This window comes from Scyliorhinus torazame, chromosome 13 (genome assembly GCF_047496885.1).
Source record: "Scyliorhinus torazame isolate Kashiwa2021f chromosome 13, sScyTor2.1, whole genome shotgun sequence".
In the NCBI taxonomy this organism is placed as follows: Eukaryota; Metazoa; Chordata; class Chondrichthyes; order Carcharhiniformes; family Scyliorhinidae; genus Scyliorhinus; species Scyliorhinus torazame.
In genome coordinates, this window is record NC_092719.1 from 197,433,431 (window position 1) to 197,455,969 (window position 22,539).

At 49.4% G+C, this 22,539-nt stretch overlaps 1 protein-coding gene across 1 annotated transcript in view; it reads right to left on the reverse strand.

The window, feature by feature from the left end:
* The window catches only part of LOC140388501 (uncharacterized), a 175,989-nt gene extending 155,051 nt beyond the window's left edge, over window positions 1-20,938 (reverse strand). The window contains exon 1 of the mRNA XM_072472793.1: window positions 20,642-20,938. The gene's annotated coding sequence lies outside the window, so the exon portion shown is untranslated. The remainder of the gene's footprint in view (window positions 1-20,641) is intronic.
* Between the last annotated feature and the right edge of the window lie 1,601 nt (window positions 20,939-22,539).

Below are 22,539 nucleotides of genomic sequence, written 5' to 3' on the forward strand. Positions count from 1 at the left end.
TGAGGTGAAACATTCTCTCAGCATCTACCCTGTCAAGGCCCCTCAGAATCTTATATGTTTCAATATGAACACCTCCCATTCTTCTAAACTCCAATGAATACAGGCACAACCTGCTCAGCCGTTCCACAGATGACAACCCCATCATCTCAGGAATTAGCCGAATGAATCTTCTCTGAATTATTTCCAATGCAAGTAAGTGCCTCCTTCAATAAGGTGACCATAACTGCACACAGCAGTAAGATGAGATCTCAGCAAAGCCTTGTCTGGTTGTAGTAAGACTTCCCTCCATCCCCTTGCAATGAAGACCAATATTCCATTTACCTTCCTAATTATTTTCTGTATCAGCTTGCTGACTATTTGTAATTCATGGACAAGGATACCCAGATCCCTCTGTACCGCAGCATTCTGCAGTCTCTCCCTATTTAAATAATCTCCTGCTTTAATATTCTTCCTGCCAAAGTCTGCAACCTGATATTTTCCCACATTATACTCCATCGTCCAAATTTTACCCACTCACTTAACCTCTATATATGTCCCATACCTCTTTGCCGGCTCTTTGGTCAGTATTTTCTAGTCCCGGGAGATTTGGCAGTCCAGCCAAAAGTCCATTGGCTTTCATTGAGACCGGATGATCCCAAAGTGGGGGCGAAGCCAGAAAATTCCACTCTCTGTATCCTCCTCACAACTTGCTTCCCTACCTATCTTCTTATCACCAGAAAATTTGGTTGCAATAAAGTTGGTCGATTCATCCAAGGCATTAATAAAGTCGTAAATAGATGACACCCCAGAAGTGACCCATGTAGCACTCTGCTTGATACAGTTTGCCAACTTTAAAATGATCCATTTATCTCGACTCTCTGTTTCCTGTGCGTTAGTCAGTCCTTCATCCCCGTTAATATATCACCCCACACCATATGCTCTTATGCATATCCTGTGTATGTTGCCCTTGACAAATGCTGTTTGGAAATCCAAATACACATCCACTGGTTCCCTTTATTCAGCCTGTTTGTTACCTCCTCAAAGATCTCTAATAAATTTGCCAACTACGATTTTCCTTTCACAAAACCATGCTGACTCTGCCTGCATGTATTATGATTTTCTAAATGTCTCGTTACCACCTTTTTAATAATGGGCGTTTAACATTTTCTCAATAAAAGATGTTAGGGAAACTATTCGGAGCTATTTACACAACTTACAAGCAATTTCTACCAGAGTTTCCTTGACAGTATTCTCGACACAAGATTTTTAGTTTCATTTATTCAGCCATGAGATGTGGCTGGCAAGGCCAACATTTATTGCCCGCCCTTAGTCGCCCTTGAGTTGGTGGTGAGCTGCCTTCCTGCACAGCTGCCGTCATGTGATAAAAGTACAAGTACGGTGTTGTTAAGAAGGGAGTTCCATGATCTTGGTACAATGACAGTGAAGAACGGTGATCTAGTTCAATGTCAGGGTATTGTGTGACATGAAGGGGATCTTGCAGGTGGTGATGATCCCATGATAGTTGCTTTCCTTGTCCTCCTAGGTGGTTGAGGTCACATGTTTGGAGGGTGCTGTCAAAGAAGCTTTGATGCATCGCTCCAGTGCATCTTCTAGATGGCAACACTACAGCCATGTTGTGACAGTGGTGGAGAGAGTGAATGTTTAAAGCAGTAGGTGAAATGCTGATCAAGCAGGCTGCTTTGTCCTGATGTCAAACCTCTTGAGTGCTGTCGGAGCTGCACTCATCCACCTTACTGTGGTGTTGTGTCTTGTAGCCATTGGGAAGGGCCTTGGGGAATCAGAAGAATAATCAATTAACCCAAAAGACCTAACCTCTGGCCAGCCATATAAATACTGTGGAGTTTCTGGTCGATGGTAACCCCCGGGATCTTGATGGTGGGGCATTCAGCAATGATAATGCAGTTGAATGTTAAGGGGAGATTGTTGGGTTCTCTCTTGTTGGAGGTGATCATTGACTGGCACTGGTGTAGTGCGAATGTCATTAATCAGCCCAAACCTCAATGTTGCTGCCTGTGGGCACTGACTGTTTCAGTATCTGAGGAGTTTAAGTATCAGTGGAACTGATCACGGTGCAATCATCAGCAAACACCCCCACTCCTGACCTTGTGATGGAAGGAAGGTCGTTGATGAAGCAGCTGAGGATGGTGGTGCCCAAGAACACTACCCTGAGGAACAACAGCGGCGCCATCTTACCAATGGATCTCAAGTGGAGGTAGTTAGGCTCTCTTGTTGGAGGTGAAGATTGCCTTGCATTTGTATGAATAGCACTTACCAGTAATTATACCAAGCCTGAGTGTTGGCCAAGTCTTGCTGCATGCAGACATGGATTGCTTCATTTACCATGGAATTTCAAAAGGAACTGAATGCTGGATTCTGGATGACAGAATTTTCTCTCAGTGGTCAAATAGTACAGAGAGGGACAAGTTCCTAATGGGTTTGTGCCACTCTTACAAAACCCAAGCCTCAATTCTAAATGGTTTTAACTCTGTGGTTTAACTATGGATGAGATCTTGTCTCCGCGCCTCAGTGACTCAATGGGTGAATGCATTGTAGTATTGAACCATTCAGAATGTTCCAGATTTGAACCCTAGTTTGTGCTGAGCTTGATGAAGCGGAGCACTGGTGTGGTTACTAGAATTGGTCAGCCTGGTCTGTGCTCATGGACATCAGGTGAGGACAGAGCAGCCTTTGCGGTTTGAAGAAACCCCCCCCCCCCCCCCCCGCCCCCCGCCCCCCACACCTTCTCTGAGATTCACACTTGGGCAAGTTGCCACGAGGACTGCTGAAGCCTGCAGGACTGGACCCTAGCATTGGAGGAGGAAAACAGGGAATAAAAGTTTAATTGGAATCCCCTTTAATCCAAAATGATTTTTAAAAATAATGTGAACTGAGCTGGTTGATTTGACCATTCATTTGCATTCCTGTTCTCAGTACATAGGGTGGATGTCTTGACTTAATAACCCCCATCACCAAATTTTCCACAACTCTTCAAATCTTCCAGAAAGAATTCCACACACTGGCCTGATGTGGAAAAGCACTTCATTATATGTAATCTTTTTCAATTACAAAACACCCTGGGGGAAGGACACCATCTGTCTGTTTAAATCTCCTCATTCTCAGGGTCATTTCTAAAGTAATGGAGGGTCCTCATTCCCTGGCAGCTCTATTACTCTATTATCCTTGATTGGAAATGCCTTCAATATAATCGGCATCAGCACCGTGTGCCGCGTGGGAAACATTTTGCTGGGATGTCAATCATCAGAGTAAATAGATTAAGCTGAGTGGTTGTATCTTGCAGCAGTGACAACGAAGTGTGATCGTTTCAACTCGCAGCATTGTCCTGACTTGTCTGTGCCTCTCGGAATCATTTTCCTGTTAAAATAAACATCAGCTGGATACGTTTCAAAATGGAAATCAAACTTACTGCAGTTCTGTTTGTTTTGAGAGTAACATCATTGCCACAGGGAATCAGCTCAGATGAGGCAGTATATTACACAGGGAGTTTACATTTTTACTGGGCAATCATCCATATTGCCTGTGGCTAAGTCAGAGTAATAATAATCGCTTATTGTCACAAGTCGGCTTCAATGGAGGTACTGTGAAAAGCCCTTGTCGCCACATTCTGGCGCCTATTCGGGGAGGCTGGTATGGGAATTGAACCCGTGCTGCCTGCATTGTTCTGCATTGCAAGCCAGCTAAACCAGCCCCTAGTATGTATGCATTAAGAATAAAATGTCTACATTACAACAATGTGTCCACCTTAACACAAGGACTTAATTGGCTGTAAAGCACTTTGGGACATCCAGAAGTTGTGAAAGACAATAAATAAATGCAAATCTTTCTCTCTTTCTTTTACATTGCCGGGGTGGAGTTAAAAATTCACAGCCGTGTAGCCTGCAGTCATATGTGTAAGTTCACTGAGTGGCTGGTGAACGTCCAACATCCAGACATGCCAGATTCTAGCCTCCTCCACCAGCTTTGAGCATCCTGGTGTAGCAGGCGGAATCCACCCATAGCAAGATCAACCACTTCTGATTTGGTCAGGGGAAGGCACTCCCAAGTCAGGGGTTGCTTAACTTTATCCTGGGCAAAAGAGTAGCTGGGCGAAATAAGCTGAAAGTGGTGCCCACCCAGAGGTCCAGGCCCGGACTCCCACAGATGTTTGAAGCTGGAAAATATTTGTTTATCTTCATGGGAAGGGGTGACTGAGCTGCATCACTACAGGAACCCACTAATATTATTGCAGAGAGATATCCTCCCCTTAAACACCCACACTTTGGTAGGAAGAACACCCAAGGGCACCAATATACAGTTCCTGGCACTTTATGAGATAATTTTGTCCTTGCGGATCTCTGGTCTCATATGGAATTCGAAAGTCAGGGTAGTTTTCATGCTTCTCCATCCAGACATCTAATCCTCACAGCGAACACTTTTAAAATATGAAGAAAAATGTATATTTTGTTGGCAGCCTGCGACACCCAATTTCCTAGAGGTGGGCTAAAAACAAGTGTTAGGCCTCTCATTTACATTTGTGAGGGACCTAGCACCTGTTTTAGGTGGCTGCCAGGGATACCAGAAAAATGGCTTTACCCGGTTTTAGTGTGGGTTGTTGGTCCTTAAAATTCATCCACATCTTCACAATTTGTCACCTGCTCCCATGACGATTTTTCAATGATCCGTCCGTCCATCCCTCTTCCATTCCATCCCTCCTCCCCTCCATCCATCCATCAATCCGTCCATCCATCCATCCATCCGTCTATCCATCCCTCCGCCCCTCCATCCATCTGTCCGTCCGTCCATCCATCCATCCATCAGTGGTATTGAAATAGTTAGGATCTCTTCGTGTGACGGGTTGAATTGCGTCATTCCATCCTTCCCATTGTATTAAGACACCCAAGGTTTACAATATCACACTTGAACAATTTGTGTGTCTGTCTGGAGAGAAACCGCTGTGGTCGTATCGAATGAATGCTGCAAGGTCGATCCCATTTATATCAGTCTTACACTCAGCCAGAAACCACGTGAGATGTTCACAGATACAAAGACAGAATATCTCACCCTGTGTGCATGGAAACAAAGATTCCCTGTGATCATGGGAAGAATGGAAAGTTAAGTTTACAACAACCAGATTCTTATCAGCCTTTCTGACGCACACACATAAACTCCCCATACTAGCTTCACCGAGGAAGCAAGATAGAACTTGATCTGCTGATAATGGAACTGCTTTGATAACCTTTCCTCCCCTCCCCTCTCCCCTCCCCTCCCCTCTCCCCTTCCCTCCCTCCCTCCTTCCCCACACCTTTCCTCTACTCTCCCCTATCTTTCTTGCAGGTGCCTGCTGCAACTTGCTCATCACACTTCAGATAAATGAGCAATCTTGACAAGCTCTTTCATTTTGATTTACTTATTGCTGTGTCAATTTATGATTTAATCCCCTGACTGTTCCTGCAATTAACGCGCTTGGAACAGGCAACCTTGCAGACAACTGGATAACATGTTCCGATTGGTTTTGCTACAAATTTGCTGAGCTGCTTTATTATGCCATCAAACTCCCACTGTTTACCTCCCGTTCAGGGGATGCTCTCCACGCCCCCTGCCCCCCTCCTCCCCCAACCCCCCCCCCCCCCCCGACACACCCACCAGGAAGCACAAGACAAGTTGTAATTCTGAAATTTCCATATCTGACATTGAACTGACAGACAGCCCCGGGACTGTGGTTGAGGAAACCTCACATATCCAGGTGGCTCCTGCAAGGCTGAGGCAAGAAGTGAACGCTTAACCAAGACAGGTGAATGTTAACATTGAACCGCCCCTGGTGCAGGAGCCCAAGCAACTCCCAGGCTGATTCATTGTAATATCCACTCCGCTGAAGGATTGAAACATCGCGCACAACATCCCAATTTTACGGTTTTACTGAGAAACACTCATCTCACCCACAGCTTACAACTTATAGATTGTGCTGAGTTATTAAGTCCGGCTGAGATTCCAAGGGAGGAAGAGACGGTGGATCATGCAGTTAATCAAACTGATATTCTAATTTTAGAGGAGGAGAAGGAGGCATTCAGTCATATAGAGATTGTAGAAACATAGAAAAGTGGAAGTTGGAGCAGGAGGAGGCCATTCGGCCCTTCGAGCCTGCTCCGCCATTCAATATGATCATGGCTGACTTCCGGGTGCGGCTATGCAGAGCTAGGTCGCATATTCGGTAGCTCCCGCTTGGAACGGACTTTTGGGCTCTTTTACAGGGCCCCCACGGCATTTGTTTGACATTTCCCGGTGTGGGAAGAAGACTGCAACATTCCCCTGACAGTGTCCCCCAGGAATGTATGTCTTTTGGCTTCCAGACACGGCAGAAACAGTAAAAGATTTGGCTGCAACAGGATAAACAGGGCCTCTTCCAGCAAGCAGGCGGGGGAAGGGCAAGCTTAAAGCTGCAAACTGACCTGAAGGCCTTTATCAAAAGTGAATTCTAACAGCAGAGGGAACAACTGTGAAAAGATCTCACCAAGGCCACTGAAGAAGCGGGGACGAGGCTTCCGGTGGCGGCCATGGAGGAGTAGGTCGCGCATTCGGCAGCTCCCGTCTGGAACGGACTCTTAGAACTTTTTCAGGAGTTTCCACAGACTTTTGGGGGCAGATTGGGGAAGCGAACACTGCCAAAAGGATTCCATCTCGAGACTTCCGGTTGCGGAGCTAAGTCGCACATTCGGCGGCTCCCGCAAAAACGGAATTTTGGGTTCTTTTCAGGGCCCCCAAGGGCACTTTTTCGACGTTTCCCGGTGTGGGAAGGAGTTAATAATAGCTCCCCGTCAGTATATGGCTTTAACTAGGAGCGGGGTGACAAAAAAGGTGGTGGTGGCCCAGAAGAAGGGAGGGAAGGACAAAATGGCGGCGGGCGGAGACCAGGCAGCGTGGAGGCAGTGGGCGGAGGAGCAACAGGAGGGTATCCAGCGCTGCCTCAGAGAGATTAAAACGGACCTGCTAGAGCCGATGAAGGCTTCTATTGATAAGCTGCTGGAGACACAGACGGCCCAGGGGGTGGCGATCCGAGAGGCTCGACAAAAGATCTCTGACAATGAGGACGAGATCTTAGGCCTGGCGGTAAAGGTGGAGGCGCACGAGGCGCTCCACAAGAAATGGCAGGAGCGGTTCGAGGAGATGGAGAATCGGTCGAGGCGGAAGAATCTGCGGATTCTGGGCCTCCCGGAGGGGCTGGAGGGGCCGGACGTGGGGGCCTATGTGGTCACCATGTTGAACTCGCTGATGGGAGCGGGGTCCTTCCAGGGGCCCCTGGAGCTGGAAGGGGCCCATAGAGTGTTGGCAAGGAGGCCCAAGGCTAACGAGCCTCCACGGGCGGTGCTGGTGCGGTTCCATCGGTTCGTCGATCGGGCGTGTGTGCTCAGGTGGGCCAAGAAGGAGAGGAGCAGCAGGTGGGAGAACGCGGAGGTTCGGATATATCAGGACTGGAGTGCGGAGGTGGCGAAGAGGAGGGCCGGGTACAATCGAGCGAAGGCGGTGCTGCACAGGAAGGGGGTGAAGTTTGGCATGTTGCAGCCGGCGCGACTGTTGGTTACCTACAAGGACCGGCACCATTATTTTGAGTCTCCGGAGGAGGTTTGGGCCTTTGTTCAGGCCGAGAAGCTGGACACAGACTGAGGGTCGGGATGGGCGATTGGGGACTGCGGTGGATATGTTATGCCTATTTTTGGTTCGGCGGGGGGTGGCCTTTGCATTGTTTTGGGTTTCTTTTTCTCTGTGTTTTTCTCTTTCAGGTTGGGGAGGGTGGATGGGGTGGGTTAGGCACTGTTTTGGTTGGTGGTGGGGCCCGGTAGGTGGAGAGCGCGGGATTTTTTCCCGCGCCGAAGACTGGGGGGGGCGGGACCGGGGCGGGGAAGCGGGGATTGTTTCCCGCGCTTAGAACGGAGGCATAGAGCCTGTGAATGGGGAGCGGGAGAGGAGGGTGTGCCACATAATGGGAGGAGTCGAAGGGGAGGCGGGAGTGGCCGGGGTCAGCAGGAGTCAGCTGACTTGCGGAAGTGCAATGGGGGGAGTGAACCAGCTAGGATGGGTCCTAGCCGGGGGGGGGGGGGGGGAGGAATCGAGTTGCTGCTGCTAAGATCAAGGAGGAGCTGGAGCGAGTGGGGTGGGTCGAGACGGGGGTATGCCGCTGTGGGGAACGTGCCGGGTGTGGGGTGCGGGCGCGTGGCTGGCCGAGGAGGGGTAATGGCTAGTCGGCGGGGGAGGGGGGCAGGTAGCCCCCTGATCCGGCTGATAACCTGGAATGTAAGGGGACTGAATGGGCCGGTTAAGCGGGCCCGCGTGTTCGCGCACCTGAAGGGGCTCAGGGCGGATGTGGTTATGCTCCAGGAGACACACCTGAAGGTGGCAGACCAGGTAGACTGAGGAAAGGGTGGGTAGGTCAGGTGTTTCACTCGGGGCTAGATGCCAAAAATAGAGGGGTGGCGATCTTGGTGGGAAAGAAGGTGTTATTCGAGGCGTCGAGCATTGTGGCAGATAATGGCGGTAGGTACATAATGGTAAGTGGTAAGTTGCAGGGAGAGAGGGTGGTACTGGTCAATGTGTATGCCCCGAACTGGGACGATGCGGGTTTTATGCGGCGTATGTTGGGTCGGATCCCAGGCTTGGAAGTGGGGAGCCTGATAATGGGGGGAGACGTTAACAGGGTGTTGGATCCTGCACTGGATCGCTCCAGGTCTAGGATGGGTAGGAAGCCGGCGGCGGCTAGAGTGTTGAGGGGATTTATGGACCAAATGGGAGGGGTGGACCCTTGGAGATTTGCAAGGCCGGGGGCTAGGGAATTTTCATTCTTTTCACATGACCATAACGCTTATTCTCGAATCGACTTTTTCATTTTGAGTAGGGCGCTGATAGCGAGAGTAGAGGATACCGAGTATTCGGCAATAGCCATTTCAGACCACGCCCCGCATTGGGTGGACTTGGAGATGGGGGAGGAGCGGGACCAGCGCCCGCTGTGGCGCTTGGAGGTGGGGCTGTTGGCGGACGAGGAGGTGAGCGAGCGGGTCCGAGGAAGTATAGAGAGGTACTTGGAGACCAACGACAACAGGGAACTCCAAGTAGGGATGGTATGGGAGGCACTGAAGGCGGTGGTGAGGGGAGAGCTGATCTCCATCAGGGCCCACAAGAAGCGGAGCGAGCGGGGGGGAGAGGGAGAGGCTGGTGGGGGAGATGGTGAGGGTAGACAGGAGCTATGCGGAAGAACCTGAGGAAGGATTGTTGAGGAAGAGGCGCAGCCTCCAGGCCGAATTCGACCTGGTGACCACCAGGAAGGCGGAGGTGCAGTGGAGGAAGGCCCAGGGGGCGGTCTACGAGTATGGGCAAAAGGCAAGCCGGATGCTGGCGCATCAGCTTCGGAAGCGGGATGCAGCTAGGGAGATCGGGGGAGTTGAGGACAGGGGAGGGAGCGTGGTGCGGAGTGGGGTTGGCATCAATGGAGTCTTCAGGGACTTCTACGAGGAATTGTACCGATCCGAGCCCCCACGGGAGGAGGGAGGGATGGACCAATTGTGGTTTCCAAAGGTGGAAGAGGGACTGGTGGTGGGACTGGGGGCCCCGATTGGGCTGGAGGAGCTGATCAAAGGGATAGGAAGCATGCAGGCGGGGAAGGCACCGGGGCCGGACGGTTTCCCGGTCGAGTTCTATAAAAAATATATGGACCTGTTGGGAGCGCTGTTAGTTAGGACCTTCAATGAATCAAGGGAGGGAGGGGCTTTACCCCCGACGATGTCCCGGGCACTGATTTCCTTGATCCTGAAGCGGGACAAGGATCCCCTGCAATGTGGGTCTTATAGACCGATTTCCTTACTAAATGTAGATGCCAAGGTGCTTAGGCGAAGGTCTTAGCCACGAGGATTGAGGATTGTGTGCCGCAGATCATCCATGAAGACCAGACGGAGTTTGTGAAGGGGAGACAGTTGACGCGAATGTGCGGAGGCTTTTGAACGTTATCATGATGCCGGCGAGGGAGGGGGAGGCGGAGATAGTGGTGGCGATGGATGCTGAGAAAGCCTTCGATAGGGTAGAGTGGGGGTACCTGTGGGAGGTGCTGAAGAGGTTCGGGTTTGGGGAGGCGTTTGTCAGGTGGGTTAGGCTGTTGTATGAGGTCCCGATGGCGAGTGTGGCCACAAATAGGAGGAGGTCCGAGTACTTTCGGTTGCACCGAGGGACGAGACAGGGGTGTCCCCTGTCCCCCCTGCTCTTCGCACTGGCGATTGAACCCCTGGCTATGGCACTGAGAGAGTCGAGGAACTGGAGGGGGTTGGTGCGGGGTGGGGAGGAGCATAGGGTGTCGCTTTATGCAGACGACCTGCTGCTGTATGTGGCGGACCCGGTGGGAGGAATGCCAGAGGTAATGAGGATCCTTAGGGAATTCGGGGACTTTTCGGGGTACAAGCTCAATATGGGGAAGAGCGAGCTGTTTGTAGTTCAGCTAGGGGACCAGGAGAGGGGGATTGGCGAGCTCCCACTAAAAAGGGCGGAGAGGAGTTTCAGATATTTGGGGGTCCAGGTGGCCAGGAGCTGGGGGGCCCTGCATAGGCTTTCTTTTACAAGGCTGGTGGAGCAAATGGAGGAGGAGTTCAAGAGGTGGGACGTGTTGCTGCTGTCCCTGGCGGGTAGGGTGCAGTCAGTCAAAATGACGGTGCTCCCAAGGTTTTTGTTCCTGGTACAGTGCCTCCCCGTGTTTATCCCTAAGGCTTTTTTCAGGCGGGTTAACAGGAGTATAATGGGGTTTGTGTGGGCGCGAGGGACTCCGAGGGTGAGAAGGGTGTTCCTGGAGCGGAGTAGAGATAGAGGGGGGCTGGCGCTGCCCAACCACTGTGGGTACTACTGGGCCGCCAATGCGACAATGGTGCGCAAGTGGGTGATGGAGGGGGAGGGGTCTGCATGGAAGAGGCTGGAGACGGCGTCCTGTGTGGGTACGAGTCTGGGGGCACTGGCAACGGCACCGCTGCCGCTCCCTCCAAGGAGGTATACCACGAGCCCAGTGGTGGTGGCGGCCCTCAAAATTTGGGGGCAGTGGAGGCGGCATAGGGGGGATGTTAGGGCCTCGGCGTGGACCCCATTACGGGGGAACCACCGGTTCGCCCCAGGAAGAACAGGTGGAGGGTTTTCGGGGTGGCACAGGGCAGGCATACGAAAGTTGGGGGACTTGTTTTTGGATGGGAAGTTCGCAAGCTTGGGTGACCTGGAGGAGAAGTACGGGCTCCCCCCGGGGAACACCTTCAGATACTTGCAGGTAAGGGCGTTTGCCAGACGGCAGGTGGTGAAATTCCCACGGCTACTGCCACACACAGTACAGGACAGGGTGCTCTCGGGGGCGTGGGTGGGAGTGGGAAACTTACCAGGTGATGCAGGAGGAGGAGGAGGCCTCGGTGGTGGAGTTGAAAGGTAAGTGGGAGGAGGAGTTGGGAGAGAAGATCGAAGAGGGGACGTGGGCAGATGCCCTAGGGAGGGTGAACTCTTCCTCTTCATGCGCAAGGCTCAGCCTCATACAGTTTAAGGTGCTGTACAGGGCACACATGACCGGGACAAGGATGAGCAGGTTCTTTGGGGGTGAGGACAGGTGTGTTAGGTGCTCAGGGAGCCCAGCAAATCACACCCATATGTTCTGGGCATGCCCAGCGCTGGAGGAATTTTGGAAGGGCGTAGCGAGGACGGTGTCGAGGGTGGTAGGATCCAGGGTCAAACCGGGCTGGGGGCTCGCAATATTTGGGGTGGCAGAGGAGCCGGGAGTGCAGGAGGCGAAAGAGGCCGGAATTCTGGCCTTTGCGTTCCTGGTAGCCCGGCGAAGGATTCTCCTTCAGTGGAAAGATACGAGGACCCCAAGCGTGGAATCCTGAATCAGCGATATGGCAGGATTCATTAAATTGGAGAGGGTGAAATTCGCCTTGAGAGGGTCGGTACAAGGGTTCTTTAGGCGGTGGCAACCGTTCTTAGACTTTCTGGCAGGACGATAGACATTGGTCAATGGCAGCAGCAGCTCGGGGGATGGGGGGGGGGGTTTACTTTATTTTTGTTTATGTTATTTACACTGGAAGGGTCTGAGGGGGTGTATACACCTGTTGTCTTAAGTCGAGGTGTTAATGTTAATTTATTATTTAGGTACAGGGGGGGAGGGGTTTGGGGGGTTGCTTTTTTAGATTGTGTTTGTACTTAACCCTGTTGGGTGCTTTTTTCCTTTCCAATTTTGTTCGTGATCTTTTATGAAAACATATAATAAAAATTATTTTTTTTAAAAAAAATATGATCATGGCTGATCCTCTATCTCAATACCATACTCACACACTCTCCACCATACCCCTTGGCACCTTTAGAGTCTAGAAATGAATTTATTTCCTTCTTAAATATATTCAGTGATTTGGCCTCCACAGCCTTCTGTGGTAGAGGCTGGTTATGGGGCTGGTTTAGCACAGTGGGCTAAACAGCTGGCTTGTAATGCAGAACAAGGGCGTTCAATTCCTGTACCGGCCTCCCCGAACAGGCGCCGGAATGTGGCAACTAGGTGCTTTTCACAGTAACTTCATTGAAGCCTACTTGTGACGATAAGCGATTATTATTATTAGTGAATTCCACAGATTTAGCACCCTCTGACTGAAGAAATCTCTCCTCATTTTGGTCCTAAGTGGCCTACCCCACATCCTGAGACTGTGGCACCTTATTCTACCCCCCCCCCCCCCGCCCCCCCCCCCTCCGCCCCCCCCCCCCAGCCAGGGGAAACTACATCCCCGCATCCAGTCTTTCCAGCCCTGTCAGAATTTTATATGTTTCAATAAGATCCTCTCTCATTCTTCTAAATTCCAGTGAAGCCAGACCCTGTTGACCCAATCTCTCCTCATACGACAATCCTGCCACCCAAGGTATCAGTCTGCTGAACTTTTGCTGCACTCCCTCTACACAAGTATATCCTTTCTTAGGTAAGGAAAGCAAAACTGCACACAATATTCCAGGTGTGGTCTCACCAAGGCCCTGTATAGCTGCACTAAGACATCCTTGCGCCTGAACTGCACTGAAGGGCAACATACCATTTGTCTTCCTAACTGCTTGCTGTACCTGCATGCTTGTTTTCCGTGACTGGTGTACAAGTACACCCAGGTCGCTATGTACGTCAACATTACATTTCCCAATCTATCACCATTTATATAATACTCTGTCATTCTGTTTCTCCATCCAAAGTGGATAACTTCACTTTTATCCACGTTATACTGCATCTGCCCACTCACTCAACTTGTTTAATCAGGCTGAAGACTCTTAAAATCCTCCCCACCACTCATCTTCCCACCAGGTTTTGTGTCATTAATGATCTTAAATAATACTTTTGGTTCCCTCATGCAGATCATTGATGTATATTGTAAATATTGTGGACCATTGTGACAAAGGGGTCCATCACCTCAATTGTACCCAGTTTGGATTCATATGGTCACAATGGCACAGAAAGAGGCGATTCAGCCCATCAAATGTATGCTGGAACAATCCAATAAGTTCCATTCACCTGCTCTATCCTGTCCTGCAGTCCTACTCACTTATTTCCTTTAAACGCACATCCAGTTTTCTTTTGAAATCATTGATTGTCTCTGCTTCCACCACTTTGTGAGCAGAAAGTTCCGGATCATTCTCACTCTGTGTAAAAATGTTTGTCCTCACATTCCCCTGCATCTCTTGTGCAAAACCTCAAACCTGTGTCTCCTAGTCCTTGGACTATCAGCGAATAGGAACAGTTGTTTCCTTGTCTACCTTGTCCAAACATGTTGTAAATTTGTACACCTTTAGCAAATCTTGCCTTTGCTCCAATGAGAATAACTCCGGTTTCTCCAACCTAACCTTGTAACTACATTTCCCACCCCTGGGACCGTTTCTTTTTTCTAATTTAGAATAACCAATCATTTTTGTTTCCAATTAAGGGGTAATTTAGCATGGCCAATCCACCTACCTTGCACGTCTTTTTAGGCTGTGGGGGTGAGACCCACACAGACATGGGGAGAATGTGCAAACTCCACACGGCCAGTGTCCCGGGGCAGGTATCGAACCCGGGTCCTCAGCTCTGCTAACCACTGTGCCACCTTGCTGTCCCTGCACCTTCTCAAGGGCCCTCACATATTGGTACTTCTGGCTTCAAATGTCCTACATGAGTAGGTGTAACTATTGCCTGGGAATTGGTGCTGGTACAATTTTGGAGGGAGAAATTTTACAACAGACCTTTTACCAAGGGCCTTCTGTATGGTGAGGTAGCCAGAGCCAGGCAGCCAATGGGGCACCCAAGGTTCAGCTTTAAGTATACTTGCAAGCCTGACATGAAGGCCCTAAACATCGGCTATCATGACTGGGGAGTTATTATCTGGGGAAAGGGGGAAATGGCCTGTGGGCTGACATGCAATATCACAATGACCAATGGGTACTGCGGCTTGGCAACGTGCACCTTGACAGTAGGCACCAAGGCTAAAAACAACTCGTCACAATGTCACGTGGTGGATTCACGTGTGATAAAACCTGTCTCTCACGGATTGACGATTACAGCTATCAGCAAAGGGGGACCAAGTGAAGATCATGGTGGCACAGTGGTTAGCACTGCACCTGGGCACAGACACAGAGTTCAGCCCACTTCAGGATAGGATGGCATTTTGAGCAGGTGGAGTGCAGAACCAAATTCTGATCTCTCTGTCTGTCAGGATAGGTGTCAATTCCACCTGGTTTGGTAAATTAGCTCAATCAATATTGTGTGTAATCAAACCTGCTCCGTCAATATTCCATGCATGACTATTCATCATGGGCTTGTGACCGCGCCAACAAGCTGATACCTTACTTTCATCATAGGAGGAACATGCTTTTGGAAAGGAGATCAGCATACTGTAGCCATCTGGGATGGCCACTTACAACCAGGAACAGGGAAGGTCACAAAGCATAACGGGAAAAATGGACAATGCGAGATTCAGGCAGGCTCAGAGCCTGAATATATATTTGCGAGTCAGGAATCTAGACTTATCGGAACCCCAACCGATTAGCATTTTGATGGCCCATCTCCGCCAGACAAAGGACTGATACTTGAGCGACCGATACAATCCCAGACATTTCGGCACCACTCCCTGTACTTGGGAAGCATAAACAACAGGGTCAATGACCGTTCTTGGAAGGTCACTCAGGCAGTGGAGTAACGGCACTGATCCCCGCCCTGCCTGAGGACCCCCTATGTATTTGGTCAGCCAAGCTCGGGTAGTGGAGCAATGGCACTGATCACCGCCCTACCCGGGGATTCCACCCATTCTTGCCTTGCCCCGGCTCATACGCACCCCATTCGGAGAATTATTTTCGAAACTCTTTTGCTGTTTTTTTTACAACTGTGGTTTAAAGAATGCACTTTTGCCACAACCTTTGTCCCCTTTCCGGCGACCCTTCGGTTGTTATCCCCCCATCTGCTATTTACATGTTCAAAACACTTGATTGAAATGAGTTTTCAGAGGACGGAGAAATTGTCCGCCCGCTCATCCCATCAAACACAGGCTGCGAGAGTGCTTGCACTGTGACAGAATTTTTTTTTCAGATGTCTTGTCTCCCAAATGGTTGTTAAAAAAAAAAAATGAGGGAATCACATATGGTGATGATTCTAAATGGGAAATTGATTAAGGAGAAACAGACAGACAAACGAGATATTAAGCAACAAGATAATAACAGATATTATGCTTGTATCAGCAGGAAGATACGGATACACCTGAAGACAGAGAAAAATATGGACAAGGTGAAGACAAACCTGATGATCTGCATCATGATCGTCGTTGGATCAATACAGTTGCGCGCGTTAGTGGACCCTACACCCCTAAACACACAGACCCTAAACATGACCACCCAACATGACACCCCTAGCCCGGACACTACACCACACATAGACACAGCCACTGATACCCCAACGTGGTGTGATAATATCATAAAATGGTACTCCCTTTCGTACACAGTGGAAGCCCTACTGGCGATAGCTATACTTTGCAGTGTCATCCAGACGATCAGACTTTGGAAATGGCGAAGGAGAGCTCCTGCCCTCCAGTATACACACTTAGAGCCCCTTTCCTTGGACTCCAGCAAACCCCACACTCTTTCTGAACCCTTCCTCCCTAATAAATTCCGCGGTTGTTTTTTTAATAAAGTTACTTTCTTTGTACATGGACATTAGTGATAAGTAGGAATGTGAAGCTGCTATTGTGCATTTGTATTGTAATATAAGTTCTTTGGTTATTAGATAGCAGCATGAGCGTAGTTTAGTTAAAGACAGTTAGAGGTCCCCCCTTTTTGTGTAAAGAGACTGAAATGTATGTTTGAATGTTATAGTGCCCTCCTTAGGATTTTTAGAGATATGTGTTGTATAAACTTAGGTAAATGTTTCAACCCAAAGGACAGAGTAGGATAGAACCTGTCCTTGATTGAGGGTACCCGGCATGTCAGAGAACAGGAGAAGATCCAGTAGTGCGATCCTTTACGCTTCGCGTTGAGGATCAAGAGGACGGAATGTAGCCATCTGGGATGGCCACTTACAACCAGGAACAGGGAAGGTCGCAAAGCATAACAGGACAAATGGACAATGCGAGATTCAGGCAGGCTCAGAGCCTGAATGTATATTTGCGAGTGAGGAATCCAGACGGTATCGAAACCCCCAACCGATTAGCATTTTGATGGCCCATCTCCGCCAGACAAAGGACTGATACTTGAGTGACCGATACAATCCCAGACATTTTGGCGCCACTCCCTGTACTCGGAAAGCGTAAACAACGGGGTCAATGACCGCTTAGGACACACCCAGCCATCAAGGCACCCGCCTCTTTATTGGTTTGAATCGAACACAGTGATCAGAAATTACCCAATTAGTGGGGTCCAAACTGAATACCGCCCAAAAGAGCACGAAAACCCCCAAGGATAAAAAGAGAGACCACCACGTGTTCGACCTCTCTTGGACCTGGCGCTCCAGCAACGGGCAACACGGTAGCACAAGTGATTAGCACTGAGGCTTCACAGCGCCAGGGTCCCAGGTTCGATTCCCTGCTGGGTCACTGTCTGTGCGGAGTCTGCACGTTCTCCCCGTGTCTGCGTGGGTTTCCTCTGGGTGCTCCGGTTTCCTCCCACAGTACAAAGACGTGCAGGTTAGGTGGATTGGCCATGATAAATTGCCCTTAGTGACCAAAAAAGGTTAGGAGAGGACATTGGGTTTTGGAGATAGGGTGGAAGTGAGGGCTTTACTGGGTCGGTGCAGACTCGATGGGCCGAATGGCCTCCTTCTTCACTATATGTTCTATGTCTACCTCCAATTGCAGCACCACCAGAAGCAAGTTCAAGTTCAACGCCCGCTACCAGACATATAAGCCTAGCTGAGCAGTAGTTACTTCTACAGACCCGATAGATACAGATCCGAACAACGGCCACTGTTCCTCTGACCTAAGCCAGCTGCCTGAAGTTAAGTACAGGTTGTCATAGTTGATAGGTGTAGTTTAACTAGTAGTATCTATGTTGCATGATTAATTTTGTGTGTAAATAAAGTACCCTTGATCTTGAACTAACTAACTGGTGTTTGGCTCTTTGATCGATAGCTGGTTGAACCTTGTGGTGGTATCATTTGACACCTGGCGACTCTGAGCAATACAATATAGATATCCAAAGGAAGGCAACCTCACTGACTGCCATATTTACAGTAGGTAAAAAAGGCAATAATACCCAATGGAAAATTAATTGGGGCGTAAATTGGTCACACTGACCTCCACATCTGAATTCTAAATAATCGCTCCATTAAATGGAACACTCTCTACCAAGAGCATTCAATCTTAAAACTCACCCTCAAATTACTAGTCTTATCTCACCTGAAAAATAACTAAATAATATGTGCTAATACCTCTATAACCTTCAATCCCAATTCTCATTTGCCTTGTTCTGAAGGCCAGGAATCTCCGGTATCGCCCGCCCAGCGACTGGAGAATCCCGCCCGAGGTCAGTGGACTTTTCCACTGTCCGGGTCTCGCCCGTGGCGATCTTGCGGCGAGCAGGGCGGAAGAATCCAGCCCAGAGCTTTTTGCACCAGAGAAGACATGGGCCAGAGTTCTCCTGCCATTCGCTAGCAGCGGGATTCTCTGGTCCCGCCATCGATGCACCCCTGCCCACGGGTTTCCCGGCGACGTGGGATGGCTTCAATGTGAATTGGCATTGACAGCAGCGTGAACGGAGAATCCCTCCAGCAGCGAACCACGCACTGCTTCTGGCCGCCGAGAAAGACATGGTTGGGAGGCCAAAGAATCCCGCCCCGGTGTTTCACAACCACAGAGGAGGTAGAGGACAGAGCTCCAAGTATCAACCCTTCGTAATGAGGTGACGCAGATTGTCCCACATTCCAATAGTTCATGGATCCCACCACAATTCACTCACTTCCCTTCTGACACCCACACACAAACACACACAGATCTATATGTGCTTTTATAAGTACATACGTTCAGACATGTACACTCAAATACTGTTGAGTGTATGTGGAGACTCAGAAATTGACACTGTTAATCTGGGCTGGCTCTAAAGAGGCCCAAAATAACATCTGTAACCCTTAAGGAGGTTCATTTTGAAAATTGTTCATGAGGAATGTTAATAAAAATATGCAGTAAAGTTGCTGTTATGATTAATCTGGGGCAGATTCTTTGCAATATTAAACCATTCAGAAATAAAGCATTCTAAGACTTAGCAGTTTTAATAATTCATAAACTAAAAGCAATCTGCATTTATCCAGCAACCTCAAGTTCACAAAATACCCTAAAACACCACAAAGGTTGTGGCTGGGGGAGAGAGGTCAGACTCCAAGCAGAAGCTGGGAGGTGATCAGGTCTTTAATGTGAGGAGCAAGAGGATGCACGACAGCAACTTCCCAAGGCTCCTCCAACAGCGGGACTTTGCAAACCCGCGACCTCTACCACCTAGAAGGACAAGGGCACCAGGTGCATGGCAACATCACCACCTGCTAGTTCCTCTCCAAGCCACACACCAGCTTGATTTGGAAATATATCACCCCTTCACTGTCACTGGGTCAAAATGAAATGAAATCCTGGAACTCGCTCCAGGACAGCACAGTGGGTGTACCTACACCTCCGGGACTGCAGCGGTTCAGGAAAGCTGCTCACCAACTCTTTCTCAAGGGGCAATTAGGGATGAGCAATAAAAATGCTGGCTTAGCTTGCGACACCAATGTCCCATGAAATTTTTTAAAACATATTACCACATGAATCAGACCTATTGACAGTTTTGCCTTTGTGGAAATATTAAATTTTAATCTATAGTGATAATCCTGTAATGGGCAGATTGTTGATGCTACTTTCAAAGGGTTAATATTTTTGAGACGTTTAAGCCATATGAATTTTTCTGAAGCTTGAGCAGTGCATGTAAAGCCAGTGTGACATCTTGTTATCCAGCACAGTCAGATTACAAACTATACCTCATTAAAGTTATTTGCATGCTACATCATCGTTACCATGGCATTACGTGTGCCCTTGCTGCGGTGAACCTGTTTATAATTTTAAAAAATATATTCAATCTTCATGTTAATACATGTTAATAAAACCGAATTTCCTCCCATCGAATATCACAGTTTAGCCATTGAATATGTGTTAGTTTTTCAAAAGGTGATGACAACTGGAATCTGTGTCCCTGGATTTTTGTCATCATTCGCTGTTGCCTGTTCATCCACTACCATACATCCAATATCACACGTCCTTTGGCCTACGGCTAAAATGTTGTCCCTGACAGTACTGTGATTCAACACCAGCAACCTCAGGACTGAGGCCATGCTGGATTTGGGATCTTGCCGGGTCGGGCGGTTTGGGCTGTGGGCGGTTCTGGCCAAGCTGGGTCAAATGGGGTCAAGTGTCACTTGGAGTGTGGGAATAGACAGGCAAGCAAGTGATGAAGCGGATAAATAGTCCGGCGCTACATTGCGCCAATGCAGTGCCTAGCCAAATTGCCCAGGTAAGTTTTTATTTTCTTTTACCCACTTAAAATTGGGCATGCCTCATTCTAAAGATGTCCGGTTTTCAAACAACTCCATTTACTGTAACCATACTAATTACATACTCAGGTAACAACTGTCACATGCCCTTGTTCACCCAAGCACTATCACGCTTCTTCAGTCACACATCATCTATCCTTCTGCGTTCAGCGACTGTCACCTGGTTACTGTCATGTCACATAGCAACTATCATCGTGCTATCACTGTGCACCCTCACTTGTGTTGACATTGTCCCATATCCTGACTGGTTCTCCATCACAAAGCCCCTGTCATGTATTCTTGGCTTCACAGCTGCTGCCCTCTGTCCTCAACATGGCCACTCGCGTTGTGCGCACACCATCGCACACTCTCATTCCCAAAGCCTCTATCCCGTGTCTTGGTTACCCAGCAGGCTGAGACAGTTCCCTTGGTTGCCTCTCCACTCTCCCATATCCTTGGTCACCTTGCTGCTATTGAGTTTCCATGGTTACCTATCCACCGGCAACTTTCCTTGGCTCCATACCCAACTCTCTGAAATCCTTCGTGTCATGCCTGCTATTGAATTGCCTTTGTCACACAGCATATATTGTTGCAGGCACTTTGAAGATTCAGACTCACCTGGTGCGGCAGGCACAGAAAATCCCCTTTGCTTTCAAAAACTCTCAGACAGAGTTCAATTCGATATCTGTCTTTTTTTTCCGCAGTAGGTATCTTTGACCCAGATATGGGTTTTTAATCAACTGGAGCATGTAATCGGCGACTCAATTCTACAGCTGAATCTGAATTAAATTTCTATGCATTCGAACTCCAATGCTTATGGTATAAAACAGAGATTCCTGTGGCTCCGAGCAGAGTACAGTACATGTCAAACAGACAGCCTCTCTCCCCTTGGCAGCTGTTAGCCGAGTAAGCACATCCAGCTGTTGTCATGATATTCAAACACACACATCATGATGGACACACTAACAGGCAAATCAGAGTACACAACACCACAACCAATCACAGACAAGAACACCAACCACATAAAAAGCACGGGCACGACACCTGGAGGTCAGTAGGTCTGGGGAGAAGGAAGCATGAAAGAGCTGTTGAAACACCACAAGCAGGGAGCCCCCCACGTGCAGAGTGCAAAGACCAAGTTGTAAATAGTGAGTTTAAATAAACAAGCGTTGCACCATATGCAACTGTGTTGGCTCTTCTGTGTGTTAGAACACCCAACACCACATGGTACAGGAGTGGATCGATACCTGCCTACCAACCTGCCATTCTGGACATGGACCACACCGGCAAACCGCAGCCGATGCAAGTCACGGGGAACCTAGGCACCAACTGGAAGCTCTACAGGCAGCGATTTGACCTGTACATCCGTGCCACCGAAAAACAGAATGTCTCGGATGATTCGAAGATTGCAATGCTCCTCTTCTACGCAGGCCCCCACCCAAATGATGTCTTTAATTCACTGGTGTTCGAGGAAGGCGAAAACCAGGCCAAATATGACACGGTCATCCTCAAAATGGACCAGCACTTTCAAACTGAAGTAAACGAAACTTTCGAAAGATACATCTTTCAGCAACGCCTGCAAGGTAAGGAGGAGCTTTTTCAACCCTTTTTGACGCACCTCCGGATTCTGGCGCAGTCCTGCGGTTACGGCACCACCACAGAGTCCATGATCAGGGACCAGATTGTTTTTGGCGTTGCCTCCAGTGGCCTACGCCAGCAGCTTCTTAAAATAAAGAGCCTCACCTTAGCGTCTGCTGTGGAAGCCTGTGTCCTCCATGAGAATGCTGCCTGCCGTTTTGCCCGATTTCAGGCGTCCGAGTTGGCACGGAGGGGGTCCCCAGCCGTCGAATCGGCAAGCCAGGCCGCCCACGACGTTGAACGCATCCAGGCCGTCGATTTCTTCCCGCCCCACGGCCCGGACGACAGCGGCCGCTTCCCGCGCTTTTCGCGGTCTCCCGCGCAGGTGCGCGCCAAGAATAACGGCCACAACGAGGGACGCACTGCGCAGGCGCGCCCACCGCAAGATCGCACTGCGCATGCGCAGTGGCGCAACGAACGCCGTGACGTCATGACGTGCAGCAAGTGTGGAGGTCTACACTTAAAAGGGCAATGTCCTGCAAAATACCAACAGTGCAACAGATGTGCCATGATAGGCCACTACGCAGCCCGCTGTCGTGCGGCTCAACCCATGGATCCGGCGCATCCTCGACAACCTCGCACACGAGTCAGGACCGTCCAGCCCACGCATCAAGACTTCCAGTTAAGTGATGCAGATGACCAGGATGACTTCAGAGTTGCCGTCATTGATGTCAACAAGGTCAATGCCATCAATCCAGACGATGAGTGGTGTGCCACCCTGACGGTCAACCGATCGCGCGTCGCCTTCCGTCTGGACACCGGCGCATCCGCCAACCTGATTGCTTACTCTGCAGTCCAGGCCATGAAGGTCAAACCACTCATCACACCATCCCGGCTTAAGATGGTTGACTATAACGGGAACGTTATCCCGTCCGTAG